The 16,359-nt window shown below is 37.6% G+C and overlaps 1 protein-coding gene and 1 long non-coding RNA gene across 14 annotated transcripts in view; one reads left to right on the forward strand and one right to left on the reverse strand.

The window, feature by feature from the left end:
* Positions 1-11,739, forward strand: part of LOC141397516 (serine/threonine-protein phosphatase 2B catalytic subunit 3-like) — a 106,050-nt gene extending 94,311 nt beyond the window's left edge. For all 13 annotated transcript variants that reach the window (XM_073973889.1, XM_073973893.1, XM_073973890.1 and 10 more), the window contains one exon: positions 11,580-11,739. The gene's annotated coding sequence lies outside the window, so the exon portion shown is untranslated. The remainder of the gene's footprint in view (positions 1-11,579) is intronic.
* Positions 11,740-11,933: 194 nt separating this feature from the next.
* LOC141397520 (uncharacterized) lies at positions 11,934-16,125 on the reverse strand. The gene is made up of 2 exons (XR_012411419.1): positions 15,006-16,125; positions 11,934-13,649 (listed from the first exon to the last, which is right to left on the reverse strand). It is a non-coding gene; the product is annotated as an uncharacterized lncRNA (long non-coding RNA).
* Positions 16,126-16,359: the final 234 nt, after the last annotated feature.

The raw sequence follows: 16,359 nt of genomic DNA on the forward strand, positions 1-16,359 counted from the left end.
CAGTTGCATTTGGAGGAGCACAAAAAATTGTTAATTTCTGCTTTGTTGTGCTTGCTTCGCTTTCACCATAAAAAAATCTGAACTATTTCATTCGCCTTTGATTTGCAGAAAAAGTATTGTTTATGAAAAAATAAACAGCAACAACAAAGAACGAAAGACAAGCGGTTGGCCGTATACACACAGCTAATGAAAAAACAGGGTTTCAACCTCTCGTCGTCGCACCTGCGTCTCCTATTACACCATAAACAGAGCTCTTTATTATAAATCAGAATTCCGTAGCCGCGAGAGCACTGTTATTACTCTCGTTGACAAACATCCTCTCTCCACCCATGAAAAAAATGTTCTAACATAAAAAATATGTTTTACCCAAACATATCAAATTGAGATATGTTACAAAATGTTGCAAACATATATTTGTTTGGACCCAAACATATTATGTTTGGATCCAAACATATATTTGTTTGCAACCGGTCCCAAACATATATATGTTTGGATCCAAACATATTTCTAACATAAATTTTTCTGCGTGTATCTATAACTAAGGGCACCTCTTATTGGTATTGACAACTCCAGATTATCAATTCCACGGCGGCCGGTTCTATGCAACGAATTGACTCGGAGGAATCTTCGACCAGAGGCCATCACCTCAACAATTACATATGTCTTTGTGTTCGTGCATTTTTTCTCCATGGATCCGCAATTTATCTCGTAATGCCTGCTCCAAACTCTTTTAGTCTGAGCCGGGTAAAGATGAACCCCGGACCATGGATCTGTTTTGCTTGCCACATCCGCATCCACCACTTGCAAGTATCGGTGAGATGTAATGGATGTCTTAGCCGCCATCGCAACGTTGCGATGGTTACAACGTTGTATAAAAGGATAATACAAGAAGCACGTGAGGAGGAGGACTTATGCACCTGCCTGTCCAGTACAGACCTATCTCGCTTGAGCTTGACTCTAGTGACCAAAATATGGAATGTATGAGAGTAAAAGTATATACCGCCGATGAATAGTTAACCCCTGCCTTATATGTCCGACAGTAGTTCACTTTTGGATGGTAAAAACCGTCTGGTACCAGGGGACTTCAATACTCATCATGAGCTGTAGCATTCCACCCTTGGAAATGACCAGAGGGTTACATCACTGGCCAAGCAAATTGCTAGCTCCACATTTTGCACGATGAACCATAACGCTACTACGAGAATAAGAAACGACTGCCCGAGCATGCCAGACACCTCCATTGTGGCACTCGGTCTGATAAATGAGGTGTCCTCGAAACCCGTTATTTTCCTTGGCTCGGGCCTTCTTCTGATCATCGTCTCCGTTAATCTCTGACTGCTATACCATAGAAAATCTGGCAAAGGTTCAGAAAATTTACCAATCACCTCTTCAGAAAGCTGTTCATTCCCTCCGATCTGAGAGAATTTTCCGGGACATCACCATAGCTGCAACCGCTCGCTACATTCCTGCTGGTTGAATACCCGAAAACAGATCGGCGAGCGACGGGATTAGCAACTAAGCGTAATGAGCTTCGTCGTACGAACCCTGAAGACCGAAGATTTAGGGATCTTACTTTTGAAGTCAAAAGGCTAGTAGCCATAGCATAAGCTGAAAAAGTAGCTAGAGCACCTAAAACAATGAAACATTGTTACATTATTAAGTCAATTTTGGGCAATGCTTGTGCGTGTTATTTTAAACGGCAGTTTATAAAGCACTCCGAGAGTTATAGGGCGAAGAGAATCGTGCTAAACCGTGTTAGAGCACTCCCAGGGAGGTAAAGCCACAATTTACCTTGATCGATTTTGCAGACGTCATTGAAATTCGAAAACATCCGAAGCGTTGGACCCGACCCGCAATCTCAATTGTAATATTTATGCAAACGAATGAACCCGGAGTTGAGTATTTAACAAGGGTCCTCAATCTATTATTCACCCATGGAAAGTTAGCAGGGTGGTCCCGCTACTAAAGCCAAGCAAGAATGCCAACAAAGGCGAATCGTACAGGCCGATCTCCCCCTTGTCGGCAGAAGCGAAGATTTCATAGGCACTACTAGTAGCCTTGATGAACAGTAGTTTCCCAGTGGCTCAAATTATAAGACCAAGACCCGGAGAGTAAAACAGGGAGTTCTCCAATTTGGGGTAATATCTCCGGAACTGTTTAACCTCAACCTTAGTGAAATTCCACACCCTCCAGACGGCTTAGACGAGGATCTTGGCTGATCCTATCGTGCATCCAATACATACGTATGTGATAGGTTAAATGCCTATATAGCTGACCTGCACTAAGTCAGGTCCATCTGAGGAATATGAAAATATCCGCCGCTAAATCCACTGCCACACTGTTCACCACCTGGACGGTTGAAATGAGGCTCCCGCTGTTTGACAGCATGTTTAAGCCGTTCGTGCAAGCTACACTAAATTTTCAAGAAGCTCTGAAGTAGGAACAATATTCTCAAGAAGAAACCTTTTCGATCTCTTATAAAGCAATAGGCCGATCTGTGGTAAACTATGTGGCGCTAGAGTGGTATGCAGCGGAAGAATATTCGATCCTGACAGAGTGCCGCCCTGATGACAGCAACATGGTGCCTTCTCATGACACCAATGGACCATTTTCATGAGGAGACGAAGCTTTTACCCGTACATCAACACAACAAGATGTTGTCGATGCAGTACCTACTTGGGTGTTACCGCCGTGAGCATACCTGCCACGATCTAGTGGACAGGTTTCCCCACCAGGCACGTCAGGAGAGATCCTCATGATCTGGATAGAGAGGTCCAAAGGTATAAATGAGAAACTCTAGATCAAAGAGCGTATCATACAGGCTTGAACAGCATTCATACTGATGCATTTGCGCAGGCAATACAAAGGTATAGTGAGAATCCTCCATCCATCGCAGCACAATAATTCTAGCTGCCAGGGCAAACACGAATGGTTTTAGTTCAGTTAAGCTCCGGACAATGCAGCGGTTTCAATTCATATTGGGCCCGAATTGATACCACAATATCCACACTAGGGTTATGACTTTTTTACAACCTCGTCTCCCTGTATGATATTTTGATGAGTTTTTAACTAAGATCACATAAAATCTTAGTTATAAAGTGATTCGATAAATAGTTTCCGCACAAAAAACTTTTAAAGTTTTTATTTTCCAAAACTTTTGACAATTTTTTGAAATCAAGTTGCACTAGGGTTATGACTTTTTTACAACCTCGTATCCCTGTATGATATATTTTACTGAAAACAAGGTATAGGGGCACGACATAACCAAAATGACATAATATTTGTTTCTCACTTATTTTATCATCGTATTATTACATACATATATCATTTTATATTCTATAAAAGCCCATATTTATATTGGGCAATTTTCCTTGCGGCAATTGTCAGTTTGTGCGTGAGATAGGGTGTTGACAGGCAAACTGACTATTGCCGCAAGGAAAATTGCCTAATGTAAATATGGACTAACTTCATTTCATATATCACAAAAATTAAAAGTGGTTTGTCCGGTACCTTTTTCAATATTTAAATGGAATAAAAGTTATTTTAGTCATTAATAGGCAAAAGGTCATTCTTTCGTGCAAAAGGAAAACAAATTTTGAGGATTTTTATACCCTCAGCCCTTAGGCTAAAGAGGGTATTTACACTTTGATACGACCAAAAATGTGCCTCATCGAAATAATGGTTTTAGACCCCAAGTATGTTTGTACGATATCCGTTTCAGACAATTTTGAGTAGATCTAGCAATGTCCGTCTGTCTGTCTGGCTGGTGCGCACGATAACTCTCGAACGGACCAATCGATTCGGTTCAAATGTTGGGTATCGAAATATTTTTTCCAGATTCGATTTAAGTTCGTAGATGCGCCATATAGGTCCACTCCTTCAGGTACCTCCCCCACAAATGTTCAAAAATTGTCGCAAAACTTGTGCGCACGATAACTCTTGTAGGGAATAACCGATTTGGTCCATACTTTGCACATCGTGTAATTTCTACCAAAGTTAGATGAGGTTCCAATATGAACTCAATCGGTCTGCTCCTTCGGGTACCTCCCACACAAAATTTCGGAAAAGTTCAGTTTAGGACCTGGTCTCGAATCGCTTTGATTTTTGTTTACACAAGTTGTATTCGCTGTCCTCTATACGACGCTGTAAGTTTCATTAGGGGCAAGTCCATACTTCCTGAGAAAATAGCCTGAAAGATACAAAAAACCCTATGACACCGTGTGTAGTGGTTGGAGCGAAAGATATCTCTCGAACGGATCTGTCGATTCGGTCCAAAATTTGACTTTCGTAATATTTTGTCCTAACTTAGTTTAAGTTCGAAGATGGGTTATATCGGTCCACTCCTTCCGGTGCTTCCCCCACAAAAGTTCGGAAATGTTCGGAAAAATTATGCGCACGATATCTCTTGAAGGGAGTAACCGATTTGGTCCATACTTTGCACATTGTAAAATTTCCACCAGACTTCGATGAGGTTCCAATATGGACTCAATCGGACCACTCCTTCGGGTACCTCCCACACAAAATTTCGGAAAAGTTCAGTTTAGGACCTGCTCTCGAATCGCCTTGGTTTTTGTTGTAACATCTTGTATTCACTGTCCCCTCTACGAAGGCACAAGTTTCCTCAGGGGCAAGTCCATACTTCCTGAAAAAATAGCCTGAAAGTTGAAAAACAAACCCTATGACACCATGTTTATGAGTGGAAGCGCAAGATAATTCTCGAACGGATATGCCGATTCCGGCCAAAATTTGGCCTTCGTAATATTGTTTCCAAACTTAGTTTAAGTTCGTAGATAAACAATATCGGTCCACTACTTCAGGTACCTACCCCACAAATGTTCAAAAATATTCATAAAAATTGTGCGCACGATAACTCTTGATGGGAATGACCGATTTGGTCCATACTTTACACATTCTCATAATATCTACCAGATATAGATCAGGACTATATTTCTCCACTCCATCCCGTACCTCCCACACACAATTTTGGATAAGTTCACTTTAAGACCTGCTATTGAATCACTTTGATTTTTGTTGAAGCAACTTACATTCGCTGCCTCAATTACGATGGTAAAAGTTGTTTCAGGGGCAAGTCTATACTTCTTAAGAAAACAGCCCGAAGGGTGTAAAAACCCCCTATGGCACCCCCATGGTGTATGTCGGTCCATTCCTTTAAGTACGCTTTCCGCAAAATTTTTTAACTTTAATCTTAATTAACATTTTTGTCGGTTCATACGACCAAAATTTTGAAACCCACTAAATACATAACTTTTTTGTGAAAAAAGTGCTTCAATTTGCACAGGCTGAGGGTATATCTCTGTCGGCAAAGCCGACTGATACTTTTTTACTTGTTTTTTTTTTCATTTCATAGTATTTTTTCAATTTTTTTTAAAGTGGTTTGTGCGGAACCTTTTTATACCCTCAGCATTTATGCTAACGAGGGTATATACACTTTCATACGGGCAAAATGTGCCTCATCGAAATAATGGTTTTAGACCCCAAGTATGTTTGGACGAAATGTGTTTCAGACAATTTGGAGTCGATTGAGCAATGTCCGTTCGTCTGTCTGTCTGGCTGGCTGGACCGCACGATAACTCTCGAACGGATGAACCGATTCGGTTCAAATTTTGGCTTTCGTAATATTTTACCCAAACTTAGTTTAAGTTCGAAGATGGGCTATATCGGTCCACTCCTTCCGGTACCTCCCCCACAAAAGTTCCAAAATGGTCGGAAAATTTGTGCGCACGATAACTCTTGCAGGGAGTAACCGATTTGGTCCATACTTTGCCCATCGTAAAATGTGTACCAAACTTAGATAATGTTTCAATATAGACTTAATCGGCCCACTCCTTCGGGCACCTCCCACACAAAATTTCGGAAAAGTTCAGTTTAGGGCCATCTCTCGAATCGCTCTGATTTTTATTTTAGCAACTTTTATTCACTGCCCTCCATACGACGGTACAAGTTTCATTAGGAGCAAGTCCATACTTCCTGAGAAAATAGCCTAAAAGTTGCAAAAAACCCCTATGACACCGTGTGAGGTGGTTGGAGCGCAAGATAACTCTAGAACGGATGTGTCGATTCGGTCCAAATGTTGGCCAAACATAGTTTAAATTTGAAGATAAGCTATATCGGTCCACTCCTTCTCTCTCTCTCTTGAAGGGAGTGGCAGAATTGGTCCATACATTACACATCCTAATATATCTACTAGATATAGATCAGGTTCAAATATGGACAATATTTGTCCACTCCATCCGGTACCTCCCACACACAATTTCGGATAAGTTCACTTTAAGACCTGCTATCGAATCACTTTGATTTTTGTTGAAGCAACTTGCATTCGCTGCCTCAATTACGAGGGTAAACGTTTTTTCAGGGGTAAGTCCATACTTCTTGAGCAAACAGCCCGAAGGGTAGAAAAACCTTGTATGGCACCATATCGTTTAATATCTCCTCCACAAAACTTTTGATCTTTAATCCTAATTAACATTTTTGTCGGTTAAACGCCCAAAATTTTGAAACCCCTCTAAATACATACGTTTTTTGGGAAAAAATTTTTCAATATATACAGGCTGAGGGTATATCTCTGTCGGTAAAGCCGACTGATACTTTTTTACTTGTTTATAATAATATGGAATGAATGTTATTAATATGAAAAGGTTCATTCGTTCTCACTACTGGAAATCATTTTTGAGAAAAAATTTCAAAAAGTCATAACCCTAATCCACATGCCTCGCATCAGGTTTAGGACCACACGACACGATGCATTTGTTTAGCTGCCCAGATAACCCCACTCCCCTGTCTCCTAATTCTTTATGGACGCAGTCACTGAAGGTCGCAGAATTTTTGAATCTGGATACAGAAGAACCAGAACCAGATACCTTGCTACAACAACAACAACATCTTCTGGAATAGATCTGTAGTTGCGATTCTCTAACACATTTTTGTAGTTACCGACTAAAATCGGTAAAATTAAAATGCTTATAACTTCTGTAATTAGCGGTATTATTCGGTAAGTTAGCAATAGAAAGTAATCGCAAAGTTCTGCCGATAGCAACAGTGTTGTCAACTTTCATTTGAAAATTTCACTCATTATTTTGCGTTTTAATGTTACCGATTTTTGTCGGTAACTCAAAAAATGAGTGAGAGAATCGCACTACTGTACCATCTTCGTCTTCTTCCTTATTATTGGATACATACAGTTTTGATAAGAGTTCTTTTCAAAGCCTAATTATGCTATCTATGCCTGTTATCAGATTATCATGCTCGTCTCTACTGTAGGATGTGCCTGTACCAAACCATACGTTTGATGCTTCACTTTTTGGTAGAATTTTAAGACTCCATTCTGACTCATGTGGTTCTCGAATTTTTTTCACACACCCACTTTACCATTTCTCTCTTTATCCTGCGGAAAAGACGTTTGTCCTCTCTCCGTTGCTCCCAATACCTCTCTGATTCACGTTGCTACTGATTGTAGAGTAGCCCTATATGCCGTATTTTTCCCTTCAGTAGCAGCACGACACTCCTGGTCGTAACATGGTATCCTTAGTGGAGGCTTCTGGTATCCATGTATGGAAGGAAGAGTGCTTTCATTGGCCAATTGGGCCAATTAAGTGGAATATGCTGTGGCTAGCTGTTGTGATTGCAGCATACCGAAGTCCAACTTTCGTGTTGTGTCTGTTTGTACTTTATTTACTACTAGCAGACCCCGGTCCGCGTTGCTGGCCCGTCGTAATGAGTTTTAATAACAACTTTTAATGGTAAAATAGGCATTCTCTACCTCACTTCTTCGGTCCATTGTCAAACCGAGGATGATTTTAAATTTATCAATAGGTTTTGTCAGTAACCTTTCTTTTCTCCTCCCTCGTTTCTCTTGATCGAGAGCTCAACCACCGTTGTCTCGAAAATTAATTTGCAAGCCGATGCACTCATAAGTTTAGCAAATATAGCGATTATTAAACAATAGGCCCTCGAAATTCGTCTACAAGCATATAGTATTTTGGACCACGGGACATTCCTGAACATTTTCTGAAAATTTCATGAAATCAGGTTCAGTAATTTTGGAAAAATAATGTATTGAAAAGAGTGGGCGTGGTGCGGTATTACGCACAACCCCATTGGCTTCCAAAATTTAGGCTGAAATCGATATAATCATAACTTTGGCTTATACATGTAGCGGTTAAAAGAAAGGCATGGGGAAGTTACCCCACCTGCTCAAAAATTCATAAAATATACATAACGGCAAACATTGAGCTTTTGCTCAAATCGGTTCAGTAGTATTGGAGATATAACAAGTTAAAACAAGTAAAAAAGTATCAGTTGGCTTTGCCGACAGAGGTATACCCTCAGCCTGTGCAAATTGAAACACTTTTTTCACAAAAAACTTATGTATTTAGGGGGTTTCAAAATTTTGGTCGTATGAACAGACAAAAATGTTGATTAGGATTAAAGTTCAAAAATGTTGCGGAAAAGGTACTTAAAAGAATGGACCGACATAGACCATGGGTGTGCCATAGGGGGTTTTTACACCCTTCGGGCTGTTTTCTCAAGAAGTATGGACTTGCCCCTGAAACAACTTTTACCATCGTAATTGAGGCAGCAAATGTAAGTTGCTTCAACAAAAATCAAAGTGATTCAATAGCAGGTCTTAAAGTGAACTTATCCAAAATTTTGTGTGGGATGTACGAGATGGAGTGGACAAATATAGTCCATATTCGAACCTGATATATATCTGGTAGATATTATGCGAATGTGTAAAGTATGGACCAAATCGGTCACTCCCATCAAGAGTTATCGTGCGCACAATTTTTCCGACTATTTTTGAACTTTTGTGGGGTAGGTACCTGAAGGAGTGGACCGATATGGCTTATCTACGAACTTAAACTAAGTTTGGAAACAATATTACGAAGGCCAAATTTTGGCCGGAATCGGCATATCCGTTCAAAAATTATCTTGCGCTTCCACCCATAAACATGGTGTCATAGGGTTTGTTTTTCAACTTTCAGGCTATTTTTTCAGGAAGTATGGATTTGCCCCTGAGGAAACTTGTACCTTCGTATAGGGGTCAGTGAATACAAGATGTTACAACAAAAGCCAAGGCGATTCGAGAGCAGGTCCTAAACTGAACTTTTCCGAAATTTTGTGTGGGAGGTACTCGAAGGAGTCTACCGATTGAGTCCAAATTGGAACCTCATCTAAGTCTGGTAGAAATTTCATAATGTGCAAAGTATGGACCAAATCGATTACTTCCTTCAAGAGTTATCGTACGCACAAATTTTCCGAACATTTTTGAACTTTTGTGCTGGGAGGTACCGGAAGGAGTGGACCGATATAATCCATCTTTGAACTTGAACTAAGTTTGGACAAAATATTACGAAAGCCAAATTTTGGACAGAATCGGCAGATCCGTTCGAGAGTTATCTTTCGCTCCAACCACTACACACGGAGTCATAGGGTTTTTTGTAACTTTCAGGCTATTTTCTCAGGAAGTATGGACTTGCCCCTAATGAAACTTACAGCGTCGTATAGAGGACAGCGAAAACAACTTGCGTAAACAAAAATCAAAGCGATTCGAGACCAGGTCCTAAACTGAACTTTTCCGAAATTTTGTGTGGGAAGTACCCGAAGGAGTGGACCGATTGAGTCCATATTGGAACCTCATCTAAGTGTGGTAGAAATTACACGATGTGCAAAGTATGGACCAAATCGGTTATTCCCTACAAGAGTTATCGTGCGCACAAGTTTTGCGACAATTTTTGAACATTTGTGGGGGAGGTACCTGAAGGAGTGGACCTATATGGCCCATCTTCGAACTTAAATCGAATCTGGACAAAATATTTCGATAGCCAAAATTTGAACCGAATCGATTGATCCGTTCGAGAGTTATCGTGCGCACCAGCCAGACAGACCGACAGACAGACGGACGGACATTGCTTGATCTACCCAAAATTGTCTGAAACGGATATCGTACAAACATACTTGGGGTCTAAAACCATTATTTCTATGAGGCACATTTTTGGTCGTATCAAAGTGTAAATACCCTCTTTAGCCTAAAGGCTGAGGGTATAAAAAAGCAGGCGTGGTCGGGTCTCTAGAAGTACCTAGATTGTAGATTAATTCGTAAATTTTTAAACCGATACATTCGTAATTTTTGCAAATATAGCGTTTTTAAAAATATCGCATAGGGGACGTATCCCGCTCCCTCTGAAATTCAATAAAATATTAAGCCTGTTTTCGTGGCCCATACCTGTACATTCTCTGACAATTGAGTCTGACTAAGTTGGGTTATGACGGCATTTGATTTTTATTCATAAAGATATTGCGTTTTTTAAATGTGACAAAGGGAAGTACCCCGCCCCCTTTCGAAATTCAAGAAAATATGCATGCTATTTTCACCGGAAGCCATCTCTGTACTTTCCCTGAAAATTTCAGGAAAATCAGTTCAGTAATTTTGTAGATGAAACATATTTAAAAAATGGGCGTGGTGCTCAAGTCTTTGGGTTCCAAATAAGTAGGTAAGGTCGGGGACACAAGTTTAAAATTGAAAATTGAAAAAATTGGGCGTAAAAGTGGGCTTGGTCAAATTTTCTTTGCATAAAAACCTAAGTTACAAAAAAAAAAAGAATTATCCCAATTGGTGCAGTCGCTCTCAACTGATGCCATTACCAACGAACGACATTTGATTTTTATTTATAAAGATATTTAATCGCATATGTACCTTGGCTTCAACAAGGTAGTGGCCAGAGTCGAAGTTTGCTCCTCAGAACGATCGTATGTGTTAACTTCCGACTAACTACAAATTCGCAACCAGAGTCGTGTTTTATATCATGACGACTTTCTCAGTTCATGATTTATCCTGCATGCTCTCTCTCTCTGCTGGTACATGTGCCAGTGCGTAAACTGCACATTCTCTATAAATAGTCCGAAAATTACAGGTGCAAATTCGCAGATCAATGGTCGTCAACTTTTGAGAGGATTGTTTTCTTTTTCTTTGTTTTTTATATAAGAGGATTTTTTGAGGACGGCATCATTTCACATGGAACCACTGCGCTACCGGGTATGTTCTGAGACACACTTCTCCTCTCGTGTAATGTGAGAGGAATTTTTTGACAGAATCCGGAAAAATATGAGTAAAAGAGGTGAACAAAATGCTTGGGGCGTGAAGTGAGAGGTTAAGTGTGTCTCAGGACATACCCGATCAATGTTAATTTAATATACCGCCTAAAGGTATGCTCATAACTTTTAGTTTATTAAACTTTACTCTGAAGTTGTATCACAAAATGTATTGTAAAGATTGTTTTTGTAATTTCCGTGTCCTGATCTTTGCTTCAGTTCCCCCAAGCGTTGATGTCAGTAACTAAAACAATTATTTTGTTCATAGCTTTTTTAAGGAGTTTAAATATTCTAAGATTAACATTTGTAAATTATTAAAAATTATTTTAGGGCCCTTCCTTCATTACAGTGTTTAAGTAAATGGCTTTGTTTGGTTCATTCTCTGTGGTTAGTTTTTTCCACTTTTTTAGTACAATATATTTTTTAACAATATTTGCATTTTTAACGAATAATTTGTTTTCTCTTTTCAGGAGTAAGTAATTTAAAGCAGAAACCAAACAACTAAAACAACAGCAACAACAGCCACAACAGCGCAACTGTTATGCAAATTAAGATAAACAAGCAAATAATTACTTAATATTTTTTAGCATATATCAAAAACAAATAATATTAAAACAGCAACAACAAAAATATAATTAATTTTAAAGTTTTTTCGAAACAATTTTTTCCAAACCAAAAAAAGTCATACAAACAGAGAAGGAAATAAAATCACATTTATGAAGTTAAAAGAAGAAAAATTGCAAACCAAAAAAGAAAAGTAAAACAAAAGATAGAAATAAATAAAAATAAGCAAAAAACCAACAACAACAACACACTATTTATTAAAAAAATAAAAATAAGAGCAAAAACATTAAAAAAAAAACAAATCATAAAATTCAATTTTATAAAAAAAACTGTCAACTATCGCTCGCTCTCTGTCTGTCTCTCTCTATATTTCTCTATCTCTATTTCTCTCTCTCTCCTAACTATCACCAAGTCCTTTAAATTCTAACTGTCTAAACTTGTAACTTATAAAGAAATAAAAAACATAAAAACCAAAACAACAACAACAATTTCCTAACGATAAATTTTAGATAGCTCTAACTAATCTCCAAAAAAAAACAAATTAAACCTAACCTTAAAACAAAAATAAACAATATATTGAAAAAAAAAAAATTTAAAGAAAAAAATTACTTTAAAAGTTCAACTTATAATTTCCAACTAAAAAAACACACGTAAACCTTTTTTAATTTTCTATATATGAAAAAATTTAAAAAAAAAAAATTCAACTAAAACAAACAACAATTGTAACTCATTCCATTTGTAGTCAACATTTAACATTGTGTTTTAAACCAAACCAAAAAAAAAAAAAAAAAACAAAAATCTTAAATCTAAAACTTAACCTTAAACTAAATTCTAAACAATGTCCTTTTCTATCTCGCCTTATAACAAAAACCTATCCGTTTTTCCGTCCCTTCCATAGATCCTAATTGTTTGTAATAACATCAACCCTCATATCCCAAAAGCAAGCTGGAGCATGTTTTCACATTGAATTGTGAAGGAATACTGTAAAAAAGCAAAATCCCTTTTGGATTTCTTTTGTCTATGAAAGATCTTCGTCTTGTATCCACAAAAGACCTATGTGAAGTCATCTATCAACAGCAACTCGTTTAAAAGTGTCTTCTATAAAATCCCATGTTTCAGGAAGGTATTCTGTCCCTATAACATAAAATACTTTCTGTGGGGTTTATAAACAGACAAAAATGTATTTCAGTAAGATTTCCTAGTTCAAGAAACAACGACAGAGAGGTATTCTATATGTAGGAGGCATTTTAGATAAAATCTCTCTAAGAAGTCTTCTATATATGAAAGAACGTCCCGTAAGATCTTCTGTCTCTAAAATCCTTTCGGGGGAGGTCTTCCATCGAGAAGACATTGTTTAGATCTTCCGATAATTTATCATAAAACACACTTTGAGGGATTTTTGTACAGAGAAAAATACCTTTAAGGAGGATTTTCTGATTGGAGAATATTCAATAAGATCTTCTGTTTCTAAAATATTCGAAGAAACGCTGAAAGATGCAAAATTATTTTTGGATTTATTTTTTCTATGAAAGATCATCTGTCAGAGGCCTACAGCAAAGGTCCTCTATCCACAAAAGAGCTTTGTAAAATATCATCTAAACATTTCTTCTATATCCCATGTTTTAGGGATGTATTCTGTCCATATAAGATAAAATACTTTATGCGCGGTTTTTGTATAGAGAAAAATTACCATTAGGAATATTTTCTACTTGAACAAGCAGTATCAGAGGAGTTTTCTATATGTCGGAGGCCTTTCAGGGAAAACCACTCTAAGATGTCTTCTATATATGAAAGGACGTTCCGTAAAATCTTCTGTCTCTAAAATGCTTTCGTCGAGAAGAAATTGTTTAGATCTTCCGATAGTTTGTCATAAAACCTTTTTGGACTTCACATAAAATACACTTTGAGGGTTTTTTGTACAGAGAAAAATACCTTTTAGGTGGATTTTCTGCTTGAAGAATGTTCAATAAGATCTTCTGTTTCTAAAATATCCGAAGAAACACTGACAAATGCAAAATCACTCCTTCGGGTACAACCCACACAAAATTTCGAGAGAGTGCATTTTAAGACCTACTCGCGAATTGCTTTGATTTTATTCAACAACTTGTATTCGTTGCAGCCATTACGGTACAATTTTTTTACTTCCTGAGAAAATGATCCGAAAATTGTAAAAACCCCTATGACCACCATGTGTAGTGGCTGGTGCGCCCGATAATTTCGAACTGGACACTGAGAAATATTTGATAAAGTTCAAAGATGGACATCGGTCCACTCCTTCGCGTACCGCTTCTTCTAAAGTTCACAAAATTTCCCCGCAATGCAGTTAATGCCTTTTTATACCCTCAGCCTTTAGGCTAAAGAGGTTAGACTTTGATAAAAATAAAAATGTACCTCATGTTGGACGAAATCAGTTTCAGACAACTTAATCCTGCCCATCCGTCTTTCGAACGGATCAGTCGATTTGGTCCTTAATTGGGCCCACGTAACATTTTGTCCAAACATCGTTCAAGTTAGAAGATGGGTCACATCGGTTCAAAGTTCTAAATATTTAAGAATATAGACTGCACAAAAGTGCGATACGGGAACATATCTAGGATCGTTTTGAAATTTTTTCAGCAGTTAGTTCTCGCAGCTCATATTACGACAGTTCGAATATGAACTATATTATCGGTATTTCGTGTACCCCCACAAGATTTCGAAAAAAAATCTGAAATGTGCAGTTTAAAGACATTTAGATATCTGTTGCAGTCTGTTGTCCTCAGGACTCATTTTTATTTATTTATTTTTTTTGAATAAGTCCATACTGACTGAGATAATAACCCAAAAACTGTGAAAAAACCATCCGTCCTGGGTTTGTTTCTTTTCATAGACTGAGGGTATGTCTCTGACTGATACTTTTTTAACTTGTTCTATCTGTAGACAATTCATCTAAGGAGAGAATACTCCTCCAAGAGATTATCTATATACAGAAGAACTTTTAGATAAATCTTCTGTGAATAAAAGAAACCTCAGAAATTCGTTGGTCTATAAAAAATGCCTTTGGTCTGTAAAGGCCTCTTTTGGTTGCACAAAAATTGCCAAAGACATAATGGGGGTTATTCTGAACGTAAATTCCCCGTGAGTTTTCTCCTTTCAGTTGAATCGGTGGAAAGAAAAACTCACGAGGAATTTTCGTTGAAAAAAGGCCCGATAATGCCTCTACTGATGATCATTCACAGCGGTTCTCCCCCTTTGAAAATGTTTTAGAGACTTATTTTATGTGGAAAAATTCTTCGATGTTGAGAAAATCCCTACTAGAGACATTTCGGAGAATACTTCTATCTTTAAAACACCTTTTTTCCTTTCCTATAAGATACCTCTAAGAGAGGATTGTTGTACGTAAAAGATCTGTCGGAGGGAACTTGCAGGCAGGTGTCTGTAGAGGTATTTTCACAGAAGTCTTGTTTTCTGCTGAAGACTTCTGAAAGTGCTCTTTTAGCGAATGAAGGAAGATCTCTTCCAATAACTTATTTCTAAAATTCCTCTCATGCTGAGACCCTTCACACAGTTCTACTGCTTGTAGAAACTCCGAAGAGTATTCGATGTATTGAAAACATTTCTCAGAGGTCTTTATTAGTTGTTGTAGCAGCATAGAAACTTACGTAGAAGCATAGGTTTGATGCTAGGTTGGCAGCCGCTGGCCGAAACACTATGGATTCGGGTCAATCCGTACGAAAGAACCTTTTGTCGTGCGATTGGTTTTTGGGCCTGTCGAGAGGACCTTTGATAGGAAATCTTTCGAAGTTGTTTGCACTTTCTAGCATTTCAACTGCCCTTGATGGGCGCTATATGCTAAGGGACGTTATTAGGTCTGCAATAAGTCTTATATAGGTAAATTATCTTTAATAAGTATTATTTATATAGAAACCATTAGTGGGATTACTATCCACAGAAAGTGTTTAACGACCTATAGAAAAACTTAAATAGGTCTTTGATCTTTGTTTGGATATGTATCAACCCTTAGAAGACGTTTAATAGGTGATGTGTCAAAAGAATATCCGTTTTTAGTATAACTTAATTAGTTTCTCTATCTAATAATAATTTGAACACACCTTACAGAAGTCCATATACCTGGACAATGGTTTTAATACCTCTTCTATAAATTAAAGTCCCTTGAGCAATGTTTTTTTCCTACGAACCCCTTTTTGGAAGTCTTTCAAAGGGGTTTGATTGGATGGATTTAAAAGTTTTCATATTACATGTGAATAATGCCTCCAGACTCTTTCTCAATTTAGTACTAATCTATTACAACAACAACATCAACAAAAGAACTATTACTACTACTAATACTACTTTACTAATGATCATAGTGTATGTGGTCTTATACGTGCCATCTTTTTTAAAAACTTTAAACAATTGTTAGTCATACATATACATACATATATTTTTTAAATTACAAATAGAAAAAACAAATACAACCAAACATTGAAAAGGAATCTTAAGAATAAACAACATCAACAACAAAAACAACAGCAAGAAGAAGAACAAAACATTATATATAAATTAACATTTGTTAAGGCTCTGAGAAGATGAAGAAGAAACATTTGCAATGAAAGCCCAGAAGAAGAAGAAGATGCAGGAAAAATAGTACACATTAATAATGCTATTTAAAAATTTAATTAAGATAAGATAATGAAACTTAACTTA

The sequence above is a fragment of the Musca autumnalis genome, unplaced genomic scaffold (genome assembly GCF_047663935.1).
Source record: "Musca autumnalis isolate F117 unplaced genomic scaffold, ASM4766393v1 scaffold_3, whole genome shotgun sequence".
Lineage (NCBI taxonomy): Eukaryota > Metazoa > Arthropoda > Insecta > Diptera > Muscidae > Musca > Musca autumnalis.